The sequence below is a fragment of the Podarcis melisellensis genome, assembly GCF_964234715.1.
Source record: "Podarcis melisellensis genome assembly, chromosome: Z".
NCBI classification, from domain to species: Eukaryota; Metazoa; Chordata; class Lepidosauria; order Squamata; family Lacertidae; genus Podarcis; species Podarcis melisellensis.
This window is the reverse complement of record NC_138547.1, coordinates 9420417-9434718: the sequence shown is the minus strand read 5'-3', so window position 1 is coordinate 9434718 and position 14302 is coordinate 9420417. Positions and strand designations below refer to the sequence as shown.

General features: G+C 43.5%; 2 protein-coding genes across 9 annotated transcripts in view; one reads left to right on the top strand and one right to left on the bottom strand.

Moving 5' to 3' along the window:
• The window catches only part of SLC31A2 (solute carrier family 31 member 2), a 766698-nt gene that overhangs the window by 15746 nt on the left and 736650 nt on the right, over positions 1-14302 (bottom strand). The gene's annotated exons all lie outside the window — the stretch shown is intronic.
• Positions 1-14302, top strand: part of EHMT1 (euchromatic histone lysine methyltransferase 1) — a 139140-nt gene that overhangs the window by 33498 nt on the left and 91340 nt on the right. The window contains exon 1 of one of the 8 annotated variants that reach the window (XM_081896308.1): positions 4661-4799. The exons of 6 other annotated variants lie outside the window; for them this stretch is intronic. The gene's annotated coding sequence lies outside the window, so the exon portion shown is untranslated. Of the gene's footprint in view, positions 1-4660; positions 4800-14302 lie in introns of those variants that run through there. One more of the 8 variants, XM_081896310.1, reaches the window with a different exon arrangement.

Sequence of the window (14302 nt, the reverse complement as noted above, 5' to 3'; positions counted from 1 at the left end):
TACCAGCGGGAAGGTAAACGGCGTTTCCGTGTGCGGCTCTGGCTCGCCAGATGCAGCTTTGTCACGCTGGCCACGTGACCCGGAAGTGTCTCCGGACAGCGCTGGCCCCTGGCCTCTTAAGTGAGATGGGCGCACAACCCCAGAGTGTGGCAAGACTGGCCCGTACGGGCAGGGGTACCTTTACCTTTACCTTTACCTAAAAACAAAAGGAATTGTGTTGAATCTCCAAAGGGCTCTCTTCAAATTGAATGGATGGGCAAAAAGGAGCACTAATGGGTTCTGAATGTCAGTGACTAACCAGGAAAACTTTTTTCTACCTCTGGATTGTGGATAGTTAAATGAAGACATTGACCCCAACGGCTATGAAAAGGCAAATTGCGTGCTAAGGATCATTGTGAAAGGAATGGAAAATAAAACTGCTAATAACATAGTGCCTTTATAGCAGCAATCAATGCCGTGACCACGCTTTGAATACTGTGTGCATTCCTGATCACTCAAAAAGAATATTGCAGATCTGGAAAAGGTGCAGAGAGTTTGCTGGAGAAATTCCCCCACGAGAGCACAGTGTTTTGCATGCTTTAACTTAGGAAAAAAATGTGAGAAAGGGATGCTTATAAAATAATGTACGCTGTGGAGAAAGTGGACAAAGAGATGCTTTTCACCTCGCTTTATAATACGAGAATCTGAGCTCATCCATTAAAGCTGAATATTAGAAGTTTCAAAAAAGAAGAAGAAAAGGAAATGAGTTCTTCGCTCAGTGCCTAGTTAAACTATGGAACTGACTTCCACAAGGCGGGAAGATGCCACCAACCTGAATGGCTTTAAGAGAATATTAGAAAATTCACAGAGGAGAAGGCTACCAGTGGCCGTGGACATAATAGCTATGTTCTCCCTTCACAGAATGCCTCTTGAGTAACAACAGCTGTGTATCACAAATGGAGGGAGGATTGTTTCACTCTGGTCCTATTTGCAAGATGTGGTGACTGCCAAATTAGACAAATTAGTGGATGATAAGGCCATCTGTAGCTACTAGCCAGCTACCTCCAGGTTCAGAGGCACATGCCTTTAAACACCAGGTGCTGATAATTGCAAGAAGGGATATTATTTTTGTTTTGTTTAGGTCCTTTGGCTTTGTCATAAAAGGGTTTGGACACATTCCCAATGAGGAAAGGCTGAAGTATTTGGGAGCTTATGGGAGAGGCTAATAAAATTATACATGGTAGGAAGAAAGTGACTAGAGATACGATGTTTTCCTTTTCGTAGGGCTCACACTTGTAGCAGGGTTGGTCACTGAATAGAGGAGGGTGGCTGGATGTTCAGAACAGACCAGAACATGCACTGTGCTTCTGTGCAATGCAAAAATAATTTATGGGATTTGCTGCCCCAGAGTGTGATGATGGTCACTGCTTCAGATGGCTTTAAAGGGTAGCCCCACATAGAGCACATTGCAGTAGTCGACTCTTGAGATTATCAAGTTCCTGCAGAGGCAGCCTTAAACTCTGGAACCTGACCTTTTAGCAAAACCCACCTGGGAAACGGGAAAAATGCTCTTTTTGCTCTTGATGCATCCTTTCTTCACTCTGCAGTTCAGGCAAATCTGTTTTTCAAAAAACAGTGTGCTAATGTGTAACCTTTGATGTTTACATGGTTTTCTACTTAAATTGTTCATCCACTGGAAGCAGAGTTCCTGCTCTGTTATAAGCAACAGAACCTTGACTTGCATGCTTTCCGCCTCATCCCCAAATACCACAGAAGAAAATGCTTTTGGGCACACATCTTCAGAAAGAGGTAGCCCTAAACAGCTGGCTGGCTGCTTTAATCGATATACAGTGGTACCTTGGGTTGCAGACTCTTCAGGTTACAGACGCTTCAGTTTACAGACTCCTCTAACCCAGAAATGGTACCTCAGGTTAAGAACTTTGCTTCAGGATGAGAAGAGAAATCGCACAGCGGCAGCAGGAAGCCCCATTAGCTAAAGTGGTGCTTCAGGTTAAGAACAGTTTCAGGTTAAGAACGGACCTCCAGAACGAATTAAGTTCTTAACCTGAGGTACCATTGTATTTTAATAATAATTCTGTTGGTACCTAGCTGGTTTTCCAAAAAGGCTCATCCCCCCCCCCCCGGCCGCCCTGTACTGACAAGAGTTGAAGGCTTATTTTCATTATGTAACCATTAAAAAAGAAGCCCTTCTTGCAAGATTTGCAAGAGCCCCCCTCCTTGGTTTCCAAGGAAACAAGCTGGAAATGCTTGAGCTAGGTGTAGATATAATCATCAGATGTGCCAGTTTCTTATGGGATCCAAATATATTTAATATGATATTTTAGGGTTGAAAAAGGAGAGTGCTAGTTTTGTGGTGGTCCTTGTCAGCAGGACCTATAAGGTGTAACATAAGAGGGGCTGTACTGGATTAGACCAAAGGCCCATCAAGCCCACATGTCACAGTGAACCACAACAGGACCTGAGTGTAACATCTCTGACCCCAATTGCTATTCCCAGCACACTTAGTGCTTCTGACAGCGGAGGCAGAACATTAGCCATCTTGTCTAGTAGACTTGTCCTCCATGAATTTGTCTAACCCTCCCTTAAAGTCACCCAGTTCAGTGACCATCACTATATCAAGTGGGAAGATTTAGGCAGGCAGACTATGTGTTTTGCCCAAGAGAAAGCATATGTCCAGATCCTGAATTTGGAAGTAGATGAACCTTCCGAGGAGAGGTGGCTTCATAAGACCCAAATGCCTGCCCCAAGGCCTTTGCATTACGAACAGGATAAACAAGCTTCTTTCGGAGAAAAAAGAGGCCCCACAAATTGCACATTTTTAATACCGTTATGGTTGACCTTCCAGCAAAGTACAAGATCTGAAGATACCTGGTAAAGGTTTATAGCCTTGGCCTTGACATTTTCCTCTGATCAGGAGTGTGCTGTGAGATGAACGGCTTTCAGAAAGAGGAGCCAGCTTTAGTGTAGGATACTTGGAGTCACTTGGGGGATGCAGAGTAGCTGCCTCTGGCCAGGACTGAATTTTGCTCTTTTGGTTAGTTTTGCCTTTAGAAAACGAAATGAAAATTGAGCAATGGTTGCCCTGGCTTGAAATCACGAGGAAGCAGGGCCCAAGGTGCTTAGCCCAGTCTTGACACGTGCTTCAATTTTAAGCATCTAGTTCAGGGGTCAGCAAGCTTTTTCAGCAGGGGGCTGGTCCACTGTCCGTCAGACCTTGTGGGGGGCCGGACTATATTTTGAAAAAGAAGAACGAATTCCTATGCCCCACAAATAACCCAGAGATGCATTTTAAATAAAAGGACACATTCTACTCATGTAAAAACACGCTGATTCCCAGACCGTCCGCGGGCCGGATTGAGAAGGCAATTGGGCCAGATTTGGCCCCCGGGCCTTAGTTTGCCTACCCATGATTTAGATTGAGTACAGAAATATTCTCATAGTGTTACTAACTCCCTGCTTGTGTGCATCTGGCATGAGCATCACCATCAATGTGCACTGTTTTTGGCCCTGGAAGGGGGTGGGATGGTGTTTATGTGCACTCTGCTGAATGCAGGCTTCCTCAACCTTGGTCCTCCAGATGTTTGTGGCCTACAACTCCCATGATCCCTAGCTAGTAGGACCAGTGGTCAGGGATGATGGGAATTGTAGTCCCAAAACATCTGGAGGGACGAGGTTGAAGAAGCCTGCCCTAGTGTGTCTTTGCATTGCATACTGATGATCTTCCCCACCAGCACCTGAAATGTTTTGTTACCTAATAGGAGAAACGAGTAGTAGACAGAAAGGAGCAGAACTTAAACAAGTATTGGATGGATATTTCTGATTGCCCAGTAGAACTTGGAAGAGGCAAAGGGAGGAATGGGGCAAGTTGCATTTTAGAGAATTGATCACAGTAAAATGCTTTGATTCTTAATTCTCCTGTGGTTTCCTTCTTTGCTCATGTGAGTAGCGCCATTGATTCTAAACAGCTACTCATGTAAACTGGAAAGATGTCTAGCATTTTACTGTGGGAATTGTTTTGTGTGTGCTCGCATGTGCATTATCATTTGACACTCGGGTTCCTTGATTTGCTTTTTGGCATTCTGAGAAGGCATGTGGAATACGAATTAGAAATGAAGGAGAAATCGTATTGTGAAATCCCCTCCTCGGTTATAAAGATGGTTGCTAGCAATAGCTCAATTAACAAATCATAGGCTGGGTCTTTATTTAGTAGTTCTTTTTGTGCTTCTGTACATTGCACGTGTGTCTCCCTCTAAATATGAACATGAATTGGCTTGGGATGGGTTTCTAGGCATCGTGTGAAAGATTCCATGTTTAGGGTTAACACGGGAACCTCTCTCACTATCTGCATTTTGAAATGTTTGTATCATTTGGAACATTCTTTAATGGCATCTGATGAAACTTGTGGCCTAGGGTTTCAAACGTTTTCTTCTAATGGATGTGCATTGTTTTGAACACAAGTTCTTGCACTCATTCTGCTGGAGATGCATGGCTGCTTTTTGTTGCCTTCTGCCTGTCACAAGTAGGGAGCTGAATCCTGCATTTTTATATGCCTGAACAACTCACCTTGATAGGGGCTGTGGATGTAACAAGGCGAGGTTGGCTGAATCCCTGAGTCTTTCTGAGCTTAATGGCACTTCCTTCTGCTTGCGTTTCATTAAAGCTCTGAAATGGCTGAAGATCAGCTTCTACTGAGCATGCTCTGTTGTGGAAACTGCACCCATAGAGGGAGATGGAATTGTGAACGAAGGAATTAGAGGCCTGGAAGGAGATTTCGCAGCTTTCTCCAGACAGAACCAGAGGTAGGGGTTATCTGGCAGCTTCATTCTCTTGCCAAGGGGGCTTCAGCTGACTATGGGGCTCTAATTGCTTCTTTTGAAGAAGCTGGAATCGGTTTTGAAAGCAGCACAGCCAAGCAGTTGACACGAGATGGCTTCAGACTGCTTCCTGCTGATATATGTGTGTCTGGAGGACTTGAACACAAATATATGTAGTTTGGCTGGCCTGTTCAACCAGCGCAGAGCAAGGACCTGCTTTTCCAGTGTTTTGGAGCGTGGGCTGGTAAACTAGGAGAGGGAAAGAACTGGCAGAGATGGCTTATGATGTGTTTCTGAGCTGGGCCTCTACATCTCACATGGGAAGCCTTCGTGGTCAAAGGCACGAAAGCAATTTAAGTTTCACACCAAAATCTGCTGACTGTTGTGAAGCTACGGAATGCCATTGCAATAATCTTCTTTTCTTCTGCAGATGATCCATACGATTTACGGACTTATTTATTTATTTTAGCATTTGTTTTGCTTTTCATGATCTGGTCAATAACATTATACCATGGCAAAGCAAGCAGGCAGGTGAACAAAAGGAGGCTTTCTACCATTGCAGAGACATGGGATGGTATATTTGTGTGTGGTGCATGTGGCCATGGTTTGATGCATTGTTTTGCTCTGATTGGCATGTCAGTTCAAGGGGAAAGAACAGCTTTGTCACTCCAAGGCTTTGCCAAAAGGTGGTTTCTGTCATGGCTGGGTTTCTGCTGTTGCACTAGACTGGAAAGGGAGGTGGTATCCTAAAAAGAGAGGTCCATAACTCTAGGCTTGTTGCTCCACAGTTGTTCTTTTGGATTATTTTGATTTTAGCGTAGGGTTTTGGATTAGCAAAGATTGACACAGGTCCTGTGTGGCTTCCCAAGCAATCAACCTTCCAGGCAAACAAAAACCCTCTTCACCGGAAAAAAAGGGCCTTAACTGGGGTTAGTGGTTTATATGCTGTTTTGTGTTTGATTCCCAAGATTGCGCCTGCTGCTTGGAAATCCTGCTTGTGTGTAGGTCAGCAAAGCTTGCCAATTTGCCGTGCATTCGCAAATGCAAGCGCAGCAGGGGATTTGAAAAGGACAAGACATGAAAATCTTTCAGTTTCTAGACAGCGCCTACCTAACCTAAGTCAGACGCCATGGTTCAAAGAGGTCTGTCTTGAAATAAAGCCTGTTTCTGGCAGAGCTACTGCAACTTTCACAGGCAAAAGGTTCACCAGCTGAATCTGGAATGGAAGAGCAGTTTTGCAGACTTGGCTGGGAAGAGTTTGGGATATAATTGACCTAATTTACTCTCTCTTATATAAATGGTAAAAGAGTCGCAAGAGCTGTCTGGAAAAGTTGGCAGCCCTAGGCCATCCCTAGGTCTCAGACCATCCTTCGCCATTGTGGTGCCCTGCAGGTGTCTGTGGACAACACCTGTCATCAGCCCCAGCCAGCATGACACAACTGCCTTGTGTGGTTAAGTCTTTCATGTTAGGCCAATCAGTAGTGTTACCTGGATTAATCTATGTGGGGCAGTGATATAGATTTAAAGTCTCAAAGTCTCTAGCTATGTACGAGGTGACACTCCCTTACACTGATAATTGTTGTAAGTCAGGAAACAGCACAGTCATTCATAAATGTATTTTGAGGTGTGAAAATAAGGCTAAGCACGAGGGTCTGTGAACAGAAACTAGATCTGAAGTCAATGCAGGAGGCGAGACTTCGCTTGTGTACAAAGATCTATTCTTTACTCAGGTCATTGGCTTTTTATTACTTTGCCTTCAAAATAGTTTCCGCCCACGTTTTCCTGTACATTTGCCTTCACGGAGAGAGGACTTTACAAGATGCTCGATGTTAAAATCTTATGAAACCATTTTTGCTGTTGCTTTCGCATGAAAAAAAAGTGAACTAGACTTTCACTGGTTCACACTACCTCCTTGCAATTACTTCATCACTTTTATTTTTGGAAATTGCAAGGGTGAGTTGCAGTCCCCACCCATGGGTGTTTTTCTGCTCATTATATGTGGAGTAGAGGCCTCACCTTTTGCCTGGCAGAATCCATTGCTTAGTTGACTAACAGAATCAACGCCACTCAAGCCAACTGCAGGCATTACAAGTGTCAGCAGACAATTGAGAACTTTTTTTTTTAAAGAAGGCAGATTGCTAGGACAGAACCAAAAAATCAGGGTTTTCTGCAAAGAGCACAAGAGTGTACAAAATTTAAGCGGTTGAGATAGGAAGGGAAGTGATGTGGGGCGGAGGAGACACCTTAGAGCCCAAGAGAATTGGAAGCAGAGCTGTTGCTTGTGTTATCTGCAGTGTTTTTTGTAAAAAGCAGCATGGAGGAAGCCATTTTGTCTGCCTCTTTCACAGTCAGAGTTAAGATCACATCCAACATGGCTATGCCTTTATCTCACGGTACAACACCTCTGATTATTTCCATCTGTCTCCTCCTCCTTAGGTAGTAGAGAAATGAATTCCCTTGGCTGAATGCAGTCCCATTGATTTAAAGCAGTATTCTTGAAGCACATTCTTGGAAGTTAACAAAGAGTGTGTGTGATTCAGATATTCCTTTTCACTCAAGCAATTTCTGGTTTATGCATCTGCTGCTGCTACAACATGCAGTGGGGCTTAATGAAGACAAGAGATGACCATTATAAAGTACTGTATTTAATGTGTTGTTGGTTGCTGAAGTTCACAGGTTTTGCACGTTGAGCCTTGCCTATAGTTTGTTTTTCAGATATAGTATAGCAGTTATATAGTGACCTGACTAGGTTTCATTGAGTTGACGATTCTCAACTTGCATTGTCAGATCAGAACAAGAGCATTGTACACCAGCAGATATTTATTATGAATGTTTTAAGAGTGCAATCCATTGTATTGTGTGCACACCATTCATTTAAAGCACATTACTTCTTCCCAAAGAATCCTGTGAACTGTAGTTTGTTAAGGATGCTGGGAATTGTAGCTCTGGGGCAGGGGTAAACAACAGCAATTCCCAATATTCTTTCGAGGAAGCCATGTGCTTTAAATGTACTTTTAAATGCATGGCGTGTACAGAGCAAAGCGTTGCTTAAAACTGCTGAAATGAATAGGGCATAGGTTTTCTTAGCAGTGACCCTGATAACTTCCCCATCTTCCTTTGCCCTCCCAACATTTACATTTCTGGTGGATTGAAGAATTAATCAATGCAGGTCTTGCCAAGCTTTGACTTCACCTGTAAAAATGGGTGGCCTTAGAATGGGAAAGAGGTTTGGTTCCTCAGTCTCAGATGCTGAATAGGAATGTAGGAAAGCTGTCTTAAACTGAGTCAGACCACTGGCCCATCTACAGTAGCTCAGTATTGTCCACAATTACTGGCATTGGCTCTAGGGTTTCAGACAGGAGACCCCACATCTCTAGGGTTTCAGGCAGCTATGACACTTACCTTTCAAAACCGTTTGTGGAGCCTTGTAGGTTTAGAATACCAATCTCCTCCTGAGAGTTATTTCAATGGTAGTAAACAATGGCATGCAGTTGTTGTTTTTTTTGCAGGGATTGTCATCTACACGCCCGCTCCCCCGGAGTATACAGAGGAAAATGAGGTTTCTGTGGCACGGGCTGAGTAGCTTTAATTTAATGGGAAAAATAAAAGATGCAGGAAAAATATTTTTTCTCCCCTTGGGAGTCCTTTGTTTGTTGCAGTCTCTTTATGCATGTTGTGCTGCATTATAATTTCAGTTAAGACTTTCAAAAGTGACACCAGGTCTTGGAAGAGATAAGGTCAAGAGGGAACTGGGAGGTTTGTGCAGAGTGTGTGCAGAAGGCTGGATTTGGGACCTTTCCCCTTTTATACCTGCCGGGAAGGAATCTCTGAAAATTACGTATTATTATGATGTAATTAACCAAAAGCCTGTAAGGAAGAATGTGTCCTTTTTGGAAAGGAATGTTCTTGTTTTTTCCTTTCTTTCTGAAAATGGGAGATCCTGAAAGGAAGAAAGAGAAAGTAAAAGAAAGAAAGAAAGAATTTCATGCATCACTTTTCAGATTCTAAGGAGCTTGATACCTGTATGGCCGCTCGCAGAACACATTGTGAAAAGAAGCTGTACAGTGGTACCTCGGGTTAAGAACTTACCGTATTTTTTGCTCTATAAGACTCACTTTTTCCCTCCTAAAAAGTAAGGGGAAATGTGTGTGCATCTTACGGAGTGAATGCAGGCTGCGCAGCTATCAAAGAAGCCAGAACAGCAAGAGGGATTGCTGCTTTCACTGCGCAGCGATCCCTCTTGCTGTTCTGGCTTCTGAGATTCAGATTTTTTTTCTTTCTTGTTTTCCTCCTCCAAAAACTAGATGCGTCTTGTGGTCTGGTGCGTCTTATAGAGCGAAAAATACGGTAATTTGTTCTGGAGGTCCATTCTTAACCTGAAACTGTTCTTAACTTGAAGCACCACTTTAGCTAATGGGGCCTCCTGCTGCCACCGTGCTTTTGGAGCACAATTTCTGTTCTCATCTTGAAGCAAAGTTCTTAACCCGAGGTACTATTTCTGGGTTAGCAGAGTCGCTAACCTGAAGTGTCTGTAACCCGAGGTATAACTGCTTTTCTTGAACTGAAACTGTCCCTTGATAGTAGTAACTTCCAGGAAGGTTGCCCTGTTTTTCTTTGGTTGCAGCAAAAGCAACTTAGGTTGCATATACACCCGTATATTTAAATCACACGGCCCCAAAGAATCCTGGAAACTTGTTGTCACCCCTCACAGAGCTACATTCCTCAGGAATCTAGCAAATCACTCTTCCCAGTGTTGTTTGGTGGGTGGGATGGGGAGATGAGCTTTAAATTTTTGGTGTGTGTGTAGCCAAAGAATCTTGTGGCACTTCAAAGACTAATAAAATTGTCACGCATTTGAGGCTCCATTAGGCCCCATTCTTACCTGGAAGCCTGTTTTGGAGGTGTTGAGGTTCTAGAACAGAGCTTTCCAAACTGTGTGTTGCAACACATTAGAGTGTTGGCTGCAGTGTGTAGGTATGTCACTTGAACGCTCCCTGTGCTCCTCCCAGGGCTGGAAAGGGGTTAGTTTAACCTCTGGTTTAAAAAATGCATGTCTAAAAATGCATGTCTAAAAAGTGTGTCACCAACTTGAAAGGTTTGGGAAGCTCTGCTCTAGAGGCTTCTAAAATAGGCTGTCTTCAAGTCAGAACAAAACCTAGGGCAGGCATAGGCAAACTCGGCCCTCCAGATGTTTTGGGACTACAACTCCCATCACCCCTAGCTAACAGGACCAGTGGTCAGGGATGATGGGAGTTGTAGTCCAAAAACATCTGGAGGGCCGAGTTTGCCTATGCCTGACCTAGGGGATATCTTAGTGACTAGTTTCTAAGGCCAACTTGCTTAACATTGTTTAGCCAGTCTATCCAAACTAATTTCATCCCTCTTGAAGGGGAAGAGTTGTTTTTCTCTCTCTGGGAGGAGGAGGGCAAGAATGTATCCACAAAGTCACAAAGCAGATTGAATAGTTAAAACCTACTCAGTCTTTTTTCCTAAAATGCCAGTAGTCTCCCACCACCCTACCACCTCCTTGTGTGTGAGAGGTCGTGGTGACCTTTGTTTTAAGAGCATAGTTTGTGCCTATGAAATGGCTGCTGTTTCAAGCAGCAAGGAACGTTGGAAGGGAAATGGATCTTCTTCCTGGGCAGGCTCACTGTGGTTCAAAAGGCCTGTAGAGGGAGCCCTGCCCTGTGTGGCCTTAGCTATCTCTGTTTGCTCATGTATTCCTCTTCTGCTACAAACAGCCTTTGTCCTGGGCATCGGACAACGAACGCAGGAACATTTGGGCCATGTTCAGGAAGACACAGCTAGAGCTGAATGTAAAGACTGGTGATGAGCTTCACTTCTGGGTATTGCAACAGATCATTGTAGTAAGTCATGCTTGCAGTGCTCCACTAAACGAGGGTTGGTGGTGTTGTTTTTTTTAACCCCTCTCCTGTCAACAGTGCACATTAAAGCTTTGGGTTTAGGGCAGTAGCCACTGAATGGCAGGGCCTGGAGCTAGCAACACGTCTTAATCTTTCCAGGGCTGCTCTGGAGCAAAAGCTCTGCATTTCGACTTTGTGAATTGGATCATGCTTTCAACACCCAAAGCAGGGAATCATACACCTGGCAAAGTGGGCTCTAGTTCACCAAAGCTGGTGGCGAAATAAAAAAGTGTTGGGTCTTTAAGGTGCTATGGGACTCTTTCAGAAAGGAAGGGAGACCTGTTGAATTGCTTGCAACTTGCATCTTGCTTAGAATGGGGCTATTATAACATAGACCAAGATATGACGGGCCTGAGCAGGGAATCAGTAAGAGGTTAAAAAGGGCTTAGGGTGGGAAAAAAGTTCAGTGTGGAAAAATTAATTAGTGAGTCTCAGACATAAAGGGCATAAGCATGTACAGAGTGCACCTTCTTTGCCAATGAGGAATTCCTCTATTTAAAAAGATTACTCCATAATACAGCAGTATTTCTTTATTTTTAACATTTTTTGATTCTTAGTAATGGTGACTGATGAGGATGATCGGTTATTTATAAAAATAATAAGTATTATTGTTTACTAGCTCAGTATTGTCCTTCCTGAGGTCTCATTTGCACTGTACAGTGGTACCTCGGGTTACATACGCTTCAGGTTACAGACTCCGCTAACCCAGAATTAGTACCTCAGGTTAAGAACTTTGCTTCAGGATGAGAACAGAAATTGTGCTCCGGCGGCGTGGCAGCAGTGGGAGGCCCCATTGGCTAAAGTGGTGCTTCAGGTTAAGAACAGTTTCAGGTTAAGTACAGACCTCCGGAACGAATTAAGTACCTAACCTGAGGTACCACTGTACATTTAAAGAGGTAACACGACTGTCACTGGGTTCCCCCAAAGAATCCTAGGGACTGTAGTTTGTTCAGGATGCTGAGAGTTATTAGATGACACCCCCTAACCACCACCCCCACATACAATGCCCAAAGTTCTCTGCGAAGAGGGATTGATTGATTAACTGTAGTTCCAGTTCCACAGATTGATGCGGTTGATATGGTTGGGCATATCTGTGGTAAGGCCATTGCTCAGGTAAACTGGTCACAAGGTATTAAGGGCTTCTTGATAAAGAATAGTTGTGCACCTTTCTATTGCCAAGAGAGCACCAAAATTGATAGATTCCGCCTGTTCCATTTTTTTTTAAAAAAATAAAATCATAGCCCCACAGCATATCTCAGCTTTGTCCTTCCCATCTTCTCTTTCTGGTATTTGGAGAAGAGCTAAATCTTTATCACCACTGCAAATGCATGTTGACCTTTCTTTTTTCATTTGTGCTCGTCCTTAGCCTTAGTGGAGCTTTTTCTTTGGTAGGGTGTGTGTATTTTTATGTATATATGTATATATGCTTTGACTGTCATGAAGGATTGAAATGATACGAGCCTTAACAGTGAAAAAGGTGGGAGAACTGCTTGCGATTTAGAAGCTGTATTTATTTCGAATTTCCATCTAGTTTGTTTGGTTGAATTGTGCGAGTTGCTGAAGCATTCATTCTGTAGCTGTTTACATTTATGTCGAGTTCTGCTCGTGTGTCCTCATTAACCCCCCTTTAAAAAAAAGTATATGTTTTTTGAACCTGTTGGTGATTGAAACAAAAAAAAAAAAATCAAACTGAGAACAACTGCAGCCATACAACTTGATGCAGCTAAAATACACTTCAAGCTGGAGTTTGCAAACACCTTTTTTGCATTTATACTCAAGTTGGGAATCTTAAATTCCAAGCTCCTCCACCATTTTGCCTGTTGCAGTTGAGCCACTGGCATAAAGACCTTCTCCATAAAACCTTTTCACTGTACTTTCCTTCTAGGCGAGTGTAATCTGCCTCGAGTTTGGCATAGTGTTAGAACGTGTGCCGATTATCTTGGTTAACCGCATATCGTATCTAGAGAGAAGGGCAGTGTCCTTGTATCTGTGCTGCCTGAAATACCAGCAGCTACCGAGAAGCCTGCAAGTTTCTCTTTGAAATGGCTGGAGCTTTGAAGGGTGAAATAGTTCTCCACCGAGCATGCTCACTTTAGAGGGAGCTTTAATCACATGAGCAGCAACTGAATGAGGATCTGGTTGAGTCTTCCTCAAAATAAGAAGACATTTGCTGTGTTGACAGGTACAGTATCTTGTCACTTCAACCCTTTCCTTATGCCTTCAGTAGTAGATTCCTTCCTCTGGCAGGAATACTGCCAGCTGCTAAAAGGAGGGAATCTTGGACGCAAGATTTAAAAGATGATCATGGCTGGATTTAGTTACTGTATTTTTGTACTGTCCGTTCCCCTACTCAAGAAGTGAAACAGCAGAGCAGAATGCTGCCTCTTCCAAATCGGTGCAGGATATTTTAATGGTGTCTGGGGCTTGGGTTTTGGGGTTAAAGAGGATGGAGTGTCTGGAGAGTATCGTCGTAAAATTACCTGCTGGACTTTGGTTGTTGTTGCTGCTGCTCAGTAGAATGGTATTTATGGTTGAGTGAAAAAGTACCAGTTTTAGAACGGTTGTGCTGAAATTTTGTAAATGATTGCGATTTTACGTTTTCCTGCCTCATTTAATGTACATTTTTGGGGGGAGTGTGGGAAAGGGCTGGGAAGGGGTTGGTTAACAGGAAGTTATAAACTATTACTTAAGCATGTTGTTTCTCACTGGGATGGCCAGTTTTGCCCTCAAACCCTTTAATACACACACATACACACGGATAATAGGAGGTTTGAGTCTCTTGGAGGACTGGGGAGGGGAAAATGGGCAGTAGTTTGATTTTCACTTGCCTGATGTGAAGTGTTTAAAAAACCCCAAAACATTTCTTTGTGTCAGGAATACCCATAGTTGTGTGTTCGGAGCAGTGTGATGTAGATGGTGTCTTTGCTTTGAGAAAGAGCAAGCCCAGGTATCAGTGGGGCTTGCCTTCTCTGGGGCAGGTGGCATAATATCTCTATTCAAGGTGAAAGGCCCAAGCATAGAGAGCTATGTACAAGGTGTGACCGGAAAGTTCAGTGAATGGTCAGAGAAATCGGACAGCGAGAAATATTTGAACATACATTTGGCATCAGAAACCCACGAAACACTCACAATTGTGTATGGAGACAAAGCTGTAACTTGAAAGACAGTGTATGAGTGGTTTAAGTGTTTCTGTGAAGGGCGGCAAACCATCGAAGATGACCCTCAGTCTGCCAGACAGTTGATGAGCAGAACGGTGGCAAATGTCAACAGAGTTTGTTAGTTATTGATGTGGGATTGGCATTTGTCCATCCAAATGGTGGTGGAAGAATTGCGTATTCCACGTGAAATTGTTACTGAGGTTGCTGAGTTGTCCCACCCTCCATATTCTCCTGACCCGGCCCCACCGGATTTCTTTTTCCAAAACTGAAATATGCACTGAAAGGGTCTGGTGCGTCTTATAGATCGAAAAATACGGTACTTTAGTGGAAGAATTGTGGAGTTGGAATGGTGGTGGAAGAATTGTATATTCCGCGTGAAATTGTTACTGAGGTTGCTGAGTTGTCC